This window comes from Schistocerca nitens, chromosome 4, assembly GCF_023898315.1.
Source record: "Schistocerca nitens isolate TAMUIC-IGC-003100 chromosome 4, iqSchNite1.1, whole genome shotgun sequence".
In the NCBI taxonomy this organism is placed as follows: Eukaryota; Metazoa; Arthropoda; class Insecta; order Orthoptera; family Acrididae; genus Schistocerca; species Schistocerca nitens.
In genome coordinates, this window is record NC_064617.1 from 455,698,294 (window position 1) to 455,715,709 (window position 17,416).

The following is a 17,416-nucleotide window of genomic DNA, read 5'->3' on the forward strand; positions in this document are numbered from 1 at the left end:
AGCGTTCGTGCTGGACGTACAGACCGCGTGAGACGACGCTTCATCCAGTCCCAAACATGCTCAATGGGGGACAGATCCGGAGATCTTGCTGGCCAGGGTAGTTGACTTACACCTTCTAGAGCACGTTGGGTGGCACGGGATACATGCGGACGTGCATTGTCCTGTTGGAACAGCAAGTTCCCTTGCCGGTCTAGGAATGGTAGAACGATGGGTTCGATGACGGTTTGGATGTACCGTGCACTATTCAGTGTCCCCTCGACGATCACCAGTGGTGTACGGCCAGTGTAGGAGATCGCTCCCCACACAATGATGCCGGGTGTTGGCCCTGTGTGCCTCGGTCGTATGCAGTCCTGTTGTGGCGCTCACCTGCACGGCGCCAAACACGCATACGACCATCATTGGCACCAAGGCAGAAGCGACTCTCATCGCTGAAGACGACACGTCTCCATTCGTCCCTCCATTCACGCCTGTCGCGACAGCACTGGAGGCGGGCTGCACGATGTTGGGGCGTGAGCGGAAGACGGCCTAACGGTGTGCGGGACCGTAGCCCAGCTTCATGGAGACGGTTGCGAATGGTCCTCGCCGATACCCCAGGAGCAACAGTGTCCCTAATTTGCTGGGAAGTGGCGGTGCGGTCCCCTACGGCACTGCGTAGGATCCTACGGTCTTGGCGTGCATCCGTGCGTTGCTGCGGTCCGGTCCCAGGTCGACGGGCACGTGCACCTTCCGCCGACCACTGGCGACAACATCGATGTACTGTGGAGACCTCACGCCCCACGTGTTGAGCAATTCGGCGGTACGTCCACCCAGCCTCCCGCATGCCCACTATACGCCCTCGCTCAAAGTCCGTCAACTGCACATACCGTTCACGTCCACGCTGTCGCGGCATGCTACCAGTGTTAAAGACTGCGATGGAGCTCCGTATGCCACGGCAAACTGGCTGACACTGACGGCGGCGGTGCACAAATGCTGCGCAGCTAGCGCCATTCGACGGCCAACACCGCGGTTCCTGGTGTGTCCGCTGTGCCGTGTGTGTGATCATTGCTTGTACAGCCCTCTCGCAGTGTCCGGAGCAAGTATGGTGGGTCTGACACACCGGTGTCAATGTGTTCTTTTTTCCATTTCCAGGAGTGTATATCGTTATAGATCACACTAATGATGCCTTAGAACAGGAGAAGGCGAAACGCGTATGGGATAAATAAAGTAACTAGCAGCAGGAAAAGGCAGTTTAATTTATAAAACAATGATTTCTTGTAACTTTTCTTATTTGGTGCCCAGTCTTGCTTAGTTTTATTTGTTTAGTATCTGTTCATTTGCTTTGTTCTTGTTAGTTTCAAGCTAGCAGTGTTACGTTGTGAAAGATACACTACTGGCTATTAAAATTGCTACACCAAGAAGAAATGCAGATGATAAACGGGTATTCATTGCACAAATATATGTACTAGAACTGACATGTGATTACATTTTCACGCAGTTTGAGTGCATAGATCCTGAGAAATCAGTACCCAGAACAACCACCTCCGGCCGTAATAACGGCCTTGATGCGCCTGGGCATTGATTCAAACAGAGCTTGGATGGCGTGTACAGGTACAGCTGCCCATGCAGCTTCAACACGATACCACAGTTCATCAAGAGTAGTGACTGGCGTATTATGACAAGCCAGTTGCTCGGTCACCATTGACCAGACATTTTCAGTTGGTGAGAGATCTGGAGAATGTGCTGGCCAGGGCAGCAGTCGAACATTTTCTGTATCCAGAAAGGCCCGTACAGGACCTGCAACATGCGGTCGTGCATTATCCTGCTGAAATGTAGGGTTTCGCAGGGATCGAATGAAGGGTAGAGCCACGGGTCGTAACACATCCGAAATGTAACGTCCACTGTTCAAAGTGCCGTCAATGCCAACAAGAGGTGACTGAGACGTGTAACCAATGGCACCCCATACCATCACTCCGGGTGATACGCCAGTATGGCGATGTCGAATACACGCTTCCGATGTGCGTTCACCGTGATGCGGCCAAAACACGGATGCGACCATCATAATGCGGTAAACAGAACCTGGATTCATCCAAAAAAATTACGTTTTGCCTTTCGTGCACCCAGATTCGTCGTTGAGTACACCATCGCAGGTGCTCCTGTCTGTGATCCAGCGTCAAGGGTAACCGCAGCCATGCCTCCGAGCTGATAGTCCATGCTGCTGCAAACGTCGTCGAACTGTTCTTGCAGATGGTTGTTGTCTTGCAAACGTCCCCATCTGTTGACTCAGGGATCGAGACGTAGCTGCACGATCCGTTACAGCCATGCGGATAAGATGCCTGTCATCTCGACTGCTAGAGATACGAGGCCGTTTGGATCCAGCACGGCGTTCCGTATTATCCTCCGGAACCCACCTATTCCATATCCTGCTAACAGTCATTGGACCTCGACCAACGCGAGTAGCAATGTCGCGATACGATAAACCGCAATCGCCATAGGCTACAATCCGACCTTTATCAAAGTCGGAAACGTGATGGTACGCATTTCCCCTGCTTACACGAGGCATCACAACAACGTTTCACCAGGCAACGCCGGTCAACTGCTGTTTGTGTATGAGAAATCGGTTGGAAATTTTCCTCATGTCAGCACGTTGTAGGTGTCGAAACCGGCGCCAACCTTGTGTGAATGCTCTGAAAAGCTAATCATTTGCATATCACAGCATCTTCTTCCTGTCGCTGAAATTCCGGGTCTGTAATACGTCATCTTCGTGGTGTAGCAATTGTAATGGCCCATAGTGTGCTTTTTGGGCAACTGATGGTATTTATTTGTGCTGTAATTTATTGTTGTGCGCAGCACTGGAAAACTGAAATTAAATTTTCTTTTTTTCTGCGAATGGTGTTTATTTGAGGGTTGGTCCTACCATTCCACAAGCATGTTATTCTATACCCATTTCAGCACTGATTCGAAATAGGACCTACAGATATAGGCATTGGATTGCACATTTTGACGATTGAATCGTCACTTCGAGGTATTAAAGTAAATTAAAGAAGCTATGCTCTTGGAATCTGTGCTTTGTATGTCTTGTGGCGATAAGGGCGGTATCACAAGTGGCTAGCGGTGCTACTTGCAGATCAAAGAAATGACATGTTATACGAAGGCCTGAAAATCTGTGCATGAGGCTTTCAGTGAGAAGCGAAGGCATCTAACGGTCCTACCAAAAGGTGGCTAGCAAACGCTGAGCATCGAGCACTGTGTCGAAAATTTACGGGACAGAGATAATTAGTTAAACACAATAACAAATAAAACTAACCGTATTGAAGAGAAAAATAGTAGCGTACGGCAGGAACAAGTCTGACTGAGATTAGAAAACTGTAATGTAATCAAACTCTTAAAAGTAATGACGAAAGTGAATACTAATTGGGATGACTATTCTTTAATTGGTTGCTTCTTCATAAAATGTGTTGACAGAGGAACGTGCAGTATCTCTCTATCTTTCCTGGAAGACGTGGTAAAGTTCACAGAAGCTGGTGGATACTTGGTGGCTCCTCGTCTAGGCTTGCCGCAATGAAGCAGGCGGAGTTGTATGGGATGTCTCGTAAGCTGATGGCGCTGTTGAAACTCAATTCTGCTCTAAATACTTAAGACTCATTTTTCTTTTTGTTACAAGTGTCACTTATTTTGGACAGAATTATTACGAGTCATGTCTTAAAACCAGCAGCGTATTGGCAGTGCTGATATTTGCAATGCTATGCTGAAGCATTCTAAAGACGTTAACAATGTAATAAACACTAATTAGGCAATTACTTGTTCTAGTGGAGTGCTCTTACTACTGACGACACGGTCGTGATTCAAATTTTAAAGTAGTTTCAGCCATCTTCCTATCGTAGTGTAGTGGCCGTTGTGTACCTAGCTACGAGAGGCGTTAAAAAATTAATGCAACAAGTTTTTTTTTCTCGGCCAATTTCCATTGAAAAATATGCTGAATTTTTGTGAGACATCGTAGAATATTCTCGCTTCAGTAGATAGTTACCGACGCCATACGTAGCCTTCAGAAACAAGTCTGTGATGGAGGTGCGTTACAATCAGAGAGCTTTCATTAAGTTCCTTGTGGAGGAAAATCACAGCATAGCAGATATTCGTAAGTGTTTGCAGGAAGTCTACGGAGACCTGACAGTGAACACAAGCACGGTGTGTCATTGGGCGAAGCATCTGTCATTATCGCTATAGGAGTACGCAGACTTGTCCGACTTCCCGCGTACAGGCGGCCACACACAGCTGTGACTCCTGCAATGTTGAAACTTGAAGACACTCTCATTCGAGGTGATCGACGGATCACGGTCTAACACCTCACTGCTCAGTTGGACGTCTCAAATGGTAGTGCTGACCCACCCTTCTACCAGTTGGGATGCTCACAGGTGGGTGCCCGCTGGGTTCCTCGCCGCCTAGCAGAATACCATTAAGAACAACGAAGAACCATCTGTGGGGAATTTATTGCGCATTACGAGCTCGATAGCGACAATTTTTTGTCGAATGTTGTCACAGGCGAAACAACACGTGTTCATTACTTCGAACCGGAAACAAAACGGCACCACACCACCTCTTGTCCGAAGAAAAAGATCAAAGCTCAACCCTCATCCGGTAAAGTCTTGGCGACGGTCTTCTAGGGTTCGTAATGGGCTATTCTGTTTGATGTCATGCCTCATGTTACAACGGCCAATTCTGAAGTGTGTTGCGCCCCCCCCCCCCCACCGCCCCCCCCCCCTTGGGAAGCAGGGTTAAAGTTGAGTAAGAATAGTTGGTATCTACGTTCGCAGGTGCCAGGACTGTTCTTTCACACAGTGTTCTTGCTGCTTATTCGTTAGATATTGTAATATACAAATACAGAGTGAATAAAGTTTTGTCGTGATTCGAACGTCGGCGCTCGTCCGCCGCGTGAGCGCAGAGGTCGCCGCCCTCCCGCAGGCCCGGCGCGTGTCGGCTTCTCGCGTCAGCCAGTCGGCTTTCACGCGTCACCACGCCGTGCCGTGCCGCGTAGTATAGCTACACCGACTTCGACGTCAGCAGCAACGGCAACCAACCCATCAACAGCCGGCAGCTGTTCTCCCTGCTCGCCGCGCGCATCTAGACGGCTGCCTCAAAAAAATGGTTCAAATGGCTCTGAGCACTATGGGACTTAACTTCTGAGGTCAGCAGTCCCCTAGAACTTAGAACTACTTAAACCTAACTAACCTAAGGACATCACACACATCCATGCCCGAGGCAGGATTCGAACCTGCGACCGTAGCGATAGCGCGGTTCCAGACTGTAGCGCCTAGAACCGCTCGGCCACTTCGGCCGGCACGGCTGCCTCAGCGAGCGGAATCAAACGATGACTTTGCGGACGGCGCACCTTCGTACGACTGCTGTGTGGGTAATGAATATTCTTCCGGGAGCTAAGTGGATCTTAAAAGCCTGTTTGGACGAATTCATTGAAGACTTAAATCATGCCAAAGACGACACCAACTTTAAATACACGTACTTCGTACAGTGAAGAACTAAGCCGTTAACACTGCAATTCTTTGACTCTGCCGTCTCCGTGTTCAGGTTGGAGCGTAGACACTGGAGAATACTACTTGGTTTAAACTGGTGGGAACCACAGCAAGTCCCAGTACTGGCAGCGCCACAACCTCAGAGAGTGGAAATGATACATGTAATACTGGTAATGTGAGACGACGTAATTCTGCTAATATGGCAATACCTGTTAGACACTTAGATGTGTCAACTGCAGAGAAGATCTCTGTAATTGATGACAGTCGTACGGCAAAGTTCGTTTTGGCGCTTGTTGTTTGTACAGGTTGCATACATTAAGGGAAAATCATACATTCAGAGGCGAATTACCCCTTCCCCTCCCCATAGCCTATTGTTATGCTAATTGATTTATGACCCCCTGGGGATAATCCATCCTTCTGAGAAACCCCCCAATCCCTCCCCCTTCTCCTTCCCCTCAATCACTCCTCTGAGAAATCACTAACCACCTCCTCATCGCCGTTAGAAGCACACTTTTGATATCAAATTAATTTACTAATTAAGTAAATCGATCAATTAATTAACCTTCTCCCTCTGGGAAATCCCCAGCCCGTCCTCCCACCACTTCCTGGTTCCATTATCTGGAAATCGGTGGGAAAAAGACTTGTTCTGTCCTGAGATGCTGGAGAGAATGACATAGGGTAGTATATTTCGTTTATTTTGGGTGCTATCCTGTTGAAAATTGTCGAGGAAAGCTCAGTCCCTCCCATCTGCTCCCCTACAACCACCTGGAGAAATGGCGGGAAATGCTCAATTTGTGCTGAGCTGTTGGTGTGTAAGGTGCAAGTATTACCTTGCCCAGTACTACGAAATGACACTGCTGCAGATTCGATGTGTTGTCTTGAAAAATTTTCGTAGTGTGCTCACCTTGATGTGTAGGGATCGACTAAGCTAGTGCACAATGCCACCACCAGCAGATGTCTGACAACCTATCCCTCGACCCTACCTCCAAAACCATCCTACAAAAAATTCGTGGGAGAAATAACCCAGTCTGTTCTGAGCTGATGGACTGGAAGGATACCACAACAGGAAATTCAGCTATATTGCAGAGGGCATAATAATATATTGTTTATTTATAAAATACAGTTTGCATAGCATTTCAAAGGGATTTGATCTATTTGGTGGGAAAATCTTATCATTCTCTGCACTTTATTTAATTTTGGAAGATGCAGATCTTGTAAAATACATTAAAAAGAAGTAATTAAATATGTAAATATTCGTTTTTATCGATCACTCAAGGAATATAGCCACAAAATCAACGTAACATAAAACACTCGCTACACGTAATTACTCTGTTACAAATCGTGCTCAACGTAACCGGCAGAAAACCTCCCGATCGCGGCTTTGTGTGCGCCACACCGCATGGTACGCACCAGACCAGGGGCAACCCTTTGAACTTTGTGTCCAGAGCACTGGACTCGGAGGCGCCTCTCGCCTGCGAAGGAATGCGTGATACCACATGTCAGCTTCTTTTGAAATTTGATGCCAGACTCACTTCCTGCTTTATTCCCAAACAAACACCCTCTACACCAAGTCTGTGGAAGCAGCCGCTCTATGTGTTCGCTCTGCTGTGCAGCTACTGACGGAGATAGTTCACAATGCCAACGGCAGAGAACGCTGGGAGAAGCAACCTTCCCATCCCTACTCCCTCCAGTCACCTCCTCCCATATTGCCCTCGTCCTTCCGGTTACTTCTTGTCAGACAAAGCGTCAGGTGACAGCATTACTTTGATATTGATACCTGGAAAATTTCTGTTGAAACGCGTGCTCTGTCTGTCTGTGTCTCTTTCACTCTCTCTCCCTCCCTCCCTCTCTCTCTAACCCCCTCCCTCTTTCTCTATCGCCACTTTTCTCCTGAACGAAGTAGTGGAGACCTGGTAAATCCCCAGCCCTTCCCGAAATTCTGGGCTGTGGATGTCTTGGAAATAGACCATTTGCGCTACCCCACTTAATCAAACTAATTAATTAATCAAACTAATTAATTAAATTGATACGCTCTGTGTGGGACACTTTTTCCTTGCTTCCTACTGGTGGACACTAGGACTGGCATATTTGACAGGAAATTCTGAAGCTATCCCGGAATAAATCCCGCAACTGCTTGGTTTCTAATCCCTACTCCCCCCTCCCCCCCCCCCCCTTGTATCTCCTTGTATCCTATTGGTGGACGTTGGCAAAGTTAGACCTTTGGCAGGAAATCTATTACGTTGGAGGTAGCTGAAAATGGTAGGAAGAATTTCAGATGTCAGCTCAATTGCACTCTGTCCTTAAACCATTTGTAGGAGACAGTGCAGGGTTTTGCCTGGAGTATGGCTGCAGTTCTTACGACTGGAAAAAATAAACTGCTCAATCGGGTATTTGTCGCCATAACTGAAAGGGGTGCTGTATAAAATGATAATTGTAATTTCAAATTTGGGCTGGAATTTCGTCAGGTTGTATGATTCACGACGACCTTCAGGTCTGACTGTAACTTTTAAAGTGCTGTAGAATTTCCAAGTTCATTCTCTCTGCTACACCAGGAAGAAGAGAGAGGGGAAAGGTCTACTGCATAATAGGATGGTAACAACAAAAAATCCATATTTATTGAAACAAGTACCACTCCATCTTTCCGCTGAAATACAGAGTCCACTGGAATGTACTGAGAAGTACACACAGATTTTTATAAAGTATATGGATATGTGACTACGATAAACTTTAGTTCCTCCTTAGTTAAAGACCATTGAATTACCAACTTGTGGACTGCTATATGCAACTACCGAATGGGACGTGTGTTTGATCCTGTGCAAGGCTGTTAAGTGTTTTAAACTCTAGCAAACTGTATTTACAATGTGCTTTTCTGTACTCTCTACCAATCACAACCATGCAATGGTAGCTAACAGATACCTTACAGAACAGTTGGTGCGTGTTTTTTAACAACATTCTGCTGTGTGTCTACTGACGTAATAGGAATATACGCAAGTTGACCGCTGCCTTCGATACTTTCCTAGAAAAGAGTACCGTCTGCCTCTAAATTGACATGGATGTGCGCTTAAGGATGATAGAAAGTAGATGGAATAATTGGTTGAGAGGGGGTTGTAATAAGATAGGATTTAATGGTAGACTGATGATGAATTACAGAGAGAGGGAGATGTTGTGGCCAGTTATTCATCGCGTAGTCAAAAATTTTCTTCTCTTGGGCTGTTTCAGTTGTGTGGTATAACCTGCATTTGACCCATATACAAGTGAGAGTTCTGTTTGTTGACTTAGAGCGCCGTCTACCTCTGCAATCGTTAACAGGAAACCTCCCGATACCACGCTTATCAGATGACTTCCAGCGTATACGTGACGAATCATGTCCACCAAACTGATGGAAAACCTATTTTGGTACCCTCCTCTAGATGAGTGAAGAAGTAGACGAAGTACTCCATTTCCCTGCCATATCTTGGACAGAAATCGAGTCTTCAGTTTCATAACTGCAGTGATTCCAAGTCAATGATATTGGTTTGTGAAGTGCTGCAATCCCTGTGCATACATTTCCTTGACAGATATTGTGTGTGGAAGAGACTGTGTTCTGTTCACGTAGTTAGTGCCGCATGGCATGTAATTTCATATGTCAAACACCGCTGCTATGCGTTTGTCTATTTCCTCATAAGATGTCGTTGTTTCATGCATTTTTCGTTGGTGACGAACACTTTATAGGACTGATGTGAGAACGGCATAGTTTCTGAATTGTAATAGAACGTGAACAGTGGGCGCTATAGACCTCCAGAATTCTATATAGCGGATGTATCACAAAGAATCTATGTCTTTTTTCCTTTGGTGAAGAAGGTGGTAGTTTTATTGTCTTGAAGTTTCTCACCATAGTGAGTGGGATAGACAACTTGTAGGGCGAAAGTATGTCAGGTGTTGGAAATCTATTTCCAGCATTGGAGTATTAACAGCATTTCATTCCATGCAACTAATGTATCAGAAACCACACTGCTTTAACATTATAGGATGTTTAAATGCAGAATCGTGAAGTCTTAGGAGTGTATGTTTATGTTCTATGATCGTTTATGTCTTTCCATTACCTTCTTGGTACGAAATTCAAACACTACAACGTTCTACAAAATTGATAGCACAAGTGGTTCACATAAAATGTTTCCAACACCTTCAGTTTGGAGCTCCATCATGCATAAACCATAAATTTCTTCTCTTTCTTAACAATCACCACAACACTCTCAAATGTATCAAGCCAGTATCTGCTATACACCAATATCGGGTGCTAACCTCTTCAGCATGCTTGCATTTAGAGAGATCGTGTGTTACTGGAAGAGCGATGTGAGTAAGATTGGTATAGAATAGTCTTCATAGAACGGAAGTTACAGTATTGGAATGAGATTACCGATCTATATCACTAGCGTTGGTCGCTTTTACGAGTTTGGAACACGTGTTATATTCTTTCCAATAACAAAATATCGGAGTGTATTGATTACGTCGAAACTCAGCTTGTTCTGCTCCTTCACAAGACGTCGAATGTAGCGGGTACAGTACCCTCCTACTTTTGGTTACTTTCAGTCTGAATCTGTTAAATCGGAGAGAATGTTGCAGGGAGCGTTGGTCGTAGAGGAAAAGTTACGAGATGAACAGAGAGAGACCGTCAAAAATTTTGCTCAGGACCGTTAGCCAAAAGGTTCAGCGAAGGGGTAGCTCGTTTTAAAACAGAGGACAGAATGCTGATACGGATATGATTCGTTTGTTGGGGTGGTAATCATCAAAGGTGATGGTGAAATCCTTCGATCCCCGACTTTATCCCACGAATGTGAGAGTACTTTGTGACTCCCATCCACAAAGGGAGATATAGTCATCGTAGTAAAATCTTACCGAATTTATGTCTTTCAGCTAAGGAACGTAGTTTTTGTGTGTCCTCTCTACTGATGGCTGTTTCCCACACTATGAGAGAATATTTAGGCCATGTAGTGCAGGCTGGGTTAACAGGATTCACGAGATGTCCACCTGTATGTAGCACTCGAAAAGTAATGGAGGTGGTGGTTTAGCATTGACACAGAAATTAAGAACCTTGCTGCAATGTCATTGGGTGATAGCATCACGAGATCACGGGATGAGACATTTTGTTGATAAGAGAAGCCGCCGAGAGCAGTGGTTTTGAAGTCGAGTAATTGGGTAAAATGCGTTGAAACTACGGAAAAACCTGGTAAAATTACGAAATTGAGGGAAGTACGTAAAACTGGGGAAAAAGACAACAAAAATGATTGTTATAGAGCTCTAACCTTGGCAGTTTACTCATCTCTCATCGACAAGAGTATCATAGACCAAGTTCATAGTTTTACTGGACTCCAACATACGCAGCATTCATTGAACTGTGGGTCATTCCAGCGATACCACAAAGACATAGTATGGGTTAGAATACACTAATAGCCACACCCTATCACGTCAATGTATGATGACGTTGCATTCATGGTGAAATCTGGAGACCAAGCCATTTATTTACGACATCCCAAGAGCAGAATACCTACGGTCTGCTGTCGATTCTGATTGGCTGGAAGAACTCGACGTGAAGTAATTTCGTAGAAATGACGAAATCGGAACATCTCGTGGGCATGAGACGTGAAGTGGGCAGAGGTGACGTTTTCGTAGAAGTTAGCTGGGCCCTTCCAGTTTACTCTTTCTGTATTACGTGTGTAATCTCTTCCTACTGTGGCGTACGCCGACTATCGTGCAAGAACGCATCTAACATAAATAAAAGGTGCAAGGGCATCTTAATTGTAGTTACGACCTTTATCCCTCAACAAAAATATGATAAGGAAGATGTGGCGGAAGGGTTTTGCTGCTAAGAAGCTATGGTCGGCCGTACAAAACGACACCCAGTTGGTGTATGAGTGTGTGTATGTGTTTGTGTGTGTGGACGTACCATAATTTTTCAGACGTTATATACCTATAAATGGTAATCACGCTACTTGTCGGGCTTGTCATGCTTTTGGAACGTAAAGTTACTGGGGACAGCGTTCTGAGATGTCACCAACCATGTGTGTGAAGTTATCAGACTACTATTACTGTACAAAATTATATACGTCTAGCCGTAAAGGAAGGATTGATTTGACGCAGGGAACTGAGATTTCAACGCACTGACTAGTATATCCGACTGTAACGGATGATAGATTCAATTCCTATACAGCAGTTCAAGGGTTCAACTGGATCTGCTATAGTGCGCAAACAGGGCAGGCCGTACGGCAGTACCATCATGGGTACACAGAATGTCCTCTTATCAACTCCTCTGAGCAGATTTGCATGTTTTCTTTGTCACACTATCGAAAGCGATGTTTATTTCAATGCACTAACCCATACCAGCAGTGTGTTCAAACCATTTTATCCGCAGAGGTACAGATGATTTTCGCATAGTGCCAGACGTCTGTGCCTTACAATGCTTCCGGAATTGCTGAGGAGAATCCAGACAACTAGTTAGTGTGTGTGTGTGCGGATATACCATAATACTTTATTTTTAAACGCTATACGCTTATAAACGATAATCGCACTGCTTGTCAGAAAGGTGCATGTCTGGGGGTGTAAAGTTACTGTGGTCAGTGTTCTGACATGTACAAAGGATATGGTGTGGATGGTACTATGTCTCGCCGTAAGAGGGTATAAATCTGACATGGAAAAAAAATTGATATGTCAGTTCATCAATAGTTGTAAGGGAATGAAAGATTTTACATCTAAAATTATGTCCAGCCATAAGGAGGATTTCTGTGGGGAAACTGATATTTCAAAATCCACAGTTGTCAGTAGGAGTTATCTGCGATACTTCGGTCATTGTGGGATGTCATCAGATTGGCACAGAAATAGTAAAATTTACTTTAAATTGACAGATATATGGCGGGTTTTCTAGGATGACGTGGCTTGGCGTCAGGGCGCGTGGCAGAGATAGCCAGCGGCCGGAATGAACAGACATTTCTGGTTTGAGGCACGAGCCGCTGCTGAGCCTCTTGAATCGGTCAGGTTGGGTACTAGAGTGCAGATGACCTACCCGTGTTTCCCTCTGTATGACTGAACAGCGAATTCAGTATGTGTCGTGCAGCCTTCGCGATCGTGTATATTTAGAGTATTTTCCGGTTTTTACATGGAAATTTGAGAAGATTCAACATTGCAAGTGTATGCACTGGATGATTATCCTCCGGTGCAAAATCATCGGTTGTCGGTAGGGCAGTCACGGTGGCACTCCCTCCAACCTCTGAGCATCTGGTATGGCTGGCATGTGGATGCCGGGAAATGTGCGTGCAGCTGCTGGCATGGTCAACGCGCGGCGGTGGCCCCCGTAAGTTCCCATGATTTCTGACATCTAACTGTGACCTCTACGCTGAACTGGGTCACGATTTAAATGTATATGTGTCCTGTCCATGTAACGACGGCTGCTGTGTGAGGTGTTGAGCTCTTCTCAGTACATCACAGTGAACTCTGTCTTGCGGTGGAAATGTGGAGTGGTATTTGCTAACATTAAGAGGAATTTGTTGTCGTTACTATCTTATCATATGGTAGACCCTTTCCCCTCCCTCTTCTTCCTGGTCTAGCAGTCAGAAACAACTTGGAATTCTGTGGCGCTTTAAAAAATACAGTTAGCAGATCTGTAGGTGGTCGGGAGTCACATAACAGTGACGGCATAAATCCCCCCGAAATTTGAAATTACAACTATCATTTTGTACAACACTGCTGCCAATCGCAACGACAAATCCGAACTGATCAATTTATTTTTTCCGATAGTAGAATTGCGAGCACTCTCCAGTCAAACCCCCGTACTGTTTACTGTAAATTGGTTTGAGGACATAGCGCAATTGAGCTGAAACTGGAAATTCTCACTACCGTTTTCAGCTACCTCCAACGTAATGGATTTCCCGCCGAGCGGCCTAACTGTAACAGTATCCACCAACAGGCTGCAGGGGAAGTTCAGAAGAGGGGAGAAGTGGGGTTTAGAAACCAGGCAGTTGCTGGGTCAAATCCCGGATAGCCCAAGAATCTCTTGGTAAATATCGCAGTCCAAGTGTCCACCATTACGAAGCAAGGAAACATTGTCCCCCACAGAGCATATCAGTTTATTTAATTAGTCAATCAATTTCACTGAGTGGAGGTAGCGCAAATGGAATATTTCCAAGACATTCACAGTCCAGCATTTCGTGAACGGCTGGGAATTTATCAGTTATCCATTACTTTCTTTAGGACAAAAGGAGGGTTTGTGTGGTTTCTGGTGGCACGTGATAGGTGTTCGCTGGGCAGGAACAACAGCCATTTTCCAGGTACCAATTTCAACGAGTTGCCGCCACTTGATGCTTTGTCTGCGCCAGAAAACTTAGACCCCTTCTGGCTGTCTATGAGTTACCTTCTACACTAAAAGATAAGGACTTCTTAGAAGAGTTCTACGAGATCAAATTTAGAGAACATATTTCAGAGGAAGAATTTAACGAAGGATTGGCAATAAAATTCGAGGCAGGACTACAGTGGATGCGTACAGTTTAAAACATACTTGACTTCTCCTCCAAGAGTTCGCCTACTCCTGCTCCAAGGAGACAGTGTCCATATACAGTTTGAAGTACTGAACGCTTAAGGATATGTAGCTGTACAAAAATTTGTCTCAGCTGCTGGGGCCCTGGACATCCACCTAAACGTTGTGACAAGGAGCAGGTGTGTGGCAACCGTGCAAAGCCAAGACACAAAAAGGTAGACTTTTGGAGGCGGTAACAACTGGCTGCATCCCAAATAAATACCGAAATTGAGTCTGCGATACAGGAGGGGGACCAGAATCGCAGATATACACTGAAGAGCCAAAGAAACTGGTACCCCTGCCTAAAATCGTCTAGAGCTCACTCGAGCACGCCGAAGTGCCTCAACATGAAGTGTCAGGGACGCCAAATAGTGTCTGAAGTAGTGCTGGAGGGAACTGACACTATGAATCATGCAGGGCTGTCCATAAATCCTTAAGAGTAAGAGGGCTTGGAGATCTCTTCTGAATAGCACGTTGTAAGGCATCCCAGATACGCTCAATGATGTTCATGTCTGGAGAGTTTGGTGGCCAGCGGAAGTGTTTATACTGAGAAAAGTGTTCCTGGAGCCACTCTGTAGAAATTCTGGACGTTTTTCGTGTCGCATTACCCAGCTGGAATTGCGTCGGAATGCACAGTGGACGTGAATGGATGCAAGTGATGAGACAGCATGCTTACGTACGTGTCACCTGTCAGAGTCGTACCTAGAAATATCAGAGGTCCCATATCACTCCAACTGCACACGTCCCACACCATTACAAAGCCGCTACCAGATTGAACAATCCCCTGGCATGCAGGGTCCATGGATTCATGAGGCTGTCTCCGTACCCACGTACGTCTATCCGCTCCACACAGTCTGAAACGAGTATCGTCCGACCAGACAACATGTTTCCACTCATTAACAGTCCAATTTCGGAGCTGACGGGCCCAGGCGAGGCGTAAAGCTCTGTGTCGTGCAGTCATCAGGGTACACAAGAGGGCCTTCGTGTCCGAAAGCCCATAACCATGATGTTTCGTTGAATTGTTCGCACGCTGATACTTGTTGATGGCCCAGCATTGAAATATGCAGCAATTTGAGGAAGGGCTGCACTTCTGTTACACTGAACGATTGTCTTCAGTCGTCGTTGGTCGCGTTCCTGCAGGATCTTTTTCCGGTCTCAGTTATGTCGGAAATCTGATGTTTTAACAGATTCCTGATATTCACGGCACACTCTTGAAGTGGTCGTACGGCAAAATCCCCACTTCATCGCTTCCTCGGAGATGCTGTGTCCTATCGCTCAGGCGCCGACTATAACATCACGTTCAAACTCACTTAAATCTTGATAACCTGCCATTGCAGCAGCAGTAGCCGATATAACAACTGCGCCAGACACTTGTCCTATATATGCGTCGTCGACCGCTGCGCCGTATTCTGCCTGTTTACATATATCTGTATTTGAATACCATTGACCCAGATATCGAGACAGTGCCATCAATATCATTACGTGCAACAGTGCAGAGCAAATACCTTCATATTGCAGGCTACATTGATGACGCACGTACACAAGGTGCCATTGACTACTCTGTAGCTAGGCAGCTTAAACATGATGTGTTTCAGTGGGCGTCCTTCCAGACTGAGATTCATCTAAGAATGGAGGAGCTCAACACGAAGCGTCTGCAGGGAGAACGAAAAGTCAGCGAAATTACATAAATCAGACAAACATGCAGATACCTCAATGCATCTGGGAGATACTGAGAGATGTTAATACACACTTACAGCATGACTATGAAACACACCAGTCTTCAGAACAACAAACAGTACAAGATGATTCAAAACTAACAAACACAACAACGACAAGCATACAAAACAGCACAACATCGTCAACAACCACACTCGAATACGACACCACAAAGTCCATACTATATATAAAACCAGTGCTTTTTGTTCGTGGAGGAATTACCCATGACTCAGACAAGAATCTGAAACTAAAACAACAGAAATAACAAACAGGAATGTGACGTCACAACGACAGGAACTATAAAAGACAAAGAACATATCGAAAACATACACGTATCAGATAAATTAAGAACTCTTGCACGGCATACACATATACAAGCGGAAAAGGATAAACAAAACAGCTGACGAGATACCAATCGCAAACAGAGACAACAAGCACGACCTATTACAAGTCACAAACAACAGAGAAAAAATAACAAAGACAAACATGACTAACACATAAGCACTAACGACAAACAGAAAAGAGTAAACCAACACATCACAAGATTCAAACAATAAACAGGAACACGATAAAGAAACAACAATTGACTGCAGGGACCTTCACGAGAGATTACGTTTAAGTAGGATTGAAAAGACAGATCTATTTCAAACTGCCGTAAAGTTAGTAATGCGACTTAATTACCCAGAAGAAAATAGAATATGTTACCCTACTACGGAAAAGACTTACTGCAGGGTCCTAAGAACAGAAAACCTCCCAACCGACGAACGAAAGCTCGGTAGACTCATGAGGGTAGTATGCACACGGAGAGGAGAGGGTTTCGACCTAAATCGCGTCTTAGTGAGAGCGTATGCAAGCTTTTCCTTTGAATTTACAGAGCTAAGCATCCACAAGTTATCCCCCGTCATGAAGATCGTACAACAGAATTGTATGGCGAATAGATTGGCTAATACAGAATTAAGCAAGCTGATGGACGAACTACAGGCGGATGTGCATCCGTGAGGTAAAATACCAGGTAACCCAACACAATGTATGACAGTCAGAGGGGTAAAGGACGGCAAAGCAGCAATCATGGTAACAAACATGAATTACAGCGAACAAAACTCGATTATTTGCAGAAACCTTGTGACAGCAGAAATTACACTCAGTAGGGAATCTTCGATATTACGTCATTAAGAGCACGGTACTCATATGACATCGAACCCTTTGCAGACGCAATTATGGAAATAGCACTTTTTTTCCAGGGGCAAAAGACTGCTCATCTTCGCGGACATCAACGCACACTCAGCACTCTGGCATGTTGACAGGACAGATGCGAAAGGACAAGTAACAACTAACATGATGAATGAGCAGAGTCTTTTTGCGCTCAGTAAGACAGGGCTAGCCCAAGCATACCGTGGAAATGACGGAGGTATCAATAGCACAGACATTTCATTCGCAACCGGAACATCTGAAACACACATCACTGACTGGCAAGTACTTCAGAGAGCAACACATAGCGATCACAATGCAATAATTATACACATTGCTACACACATAAACACAAACACATTCACTCAACAACAACCGCGATTGCTGCTGAACATGGCACACTGGCAAACACTAAAAAATACTATAGCGGAGATCCCCCTGCGCACCACCCGAGGAAGTATTGACTCCA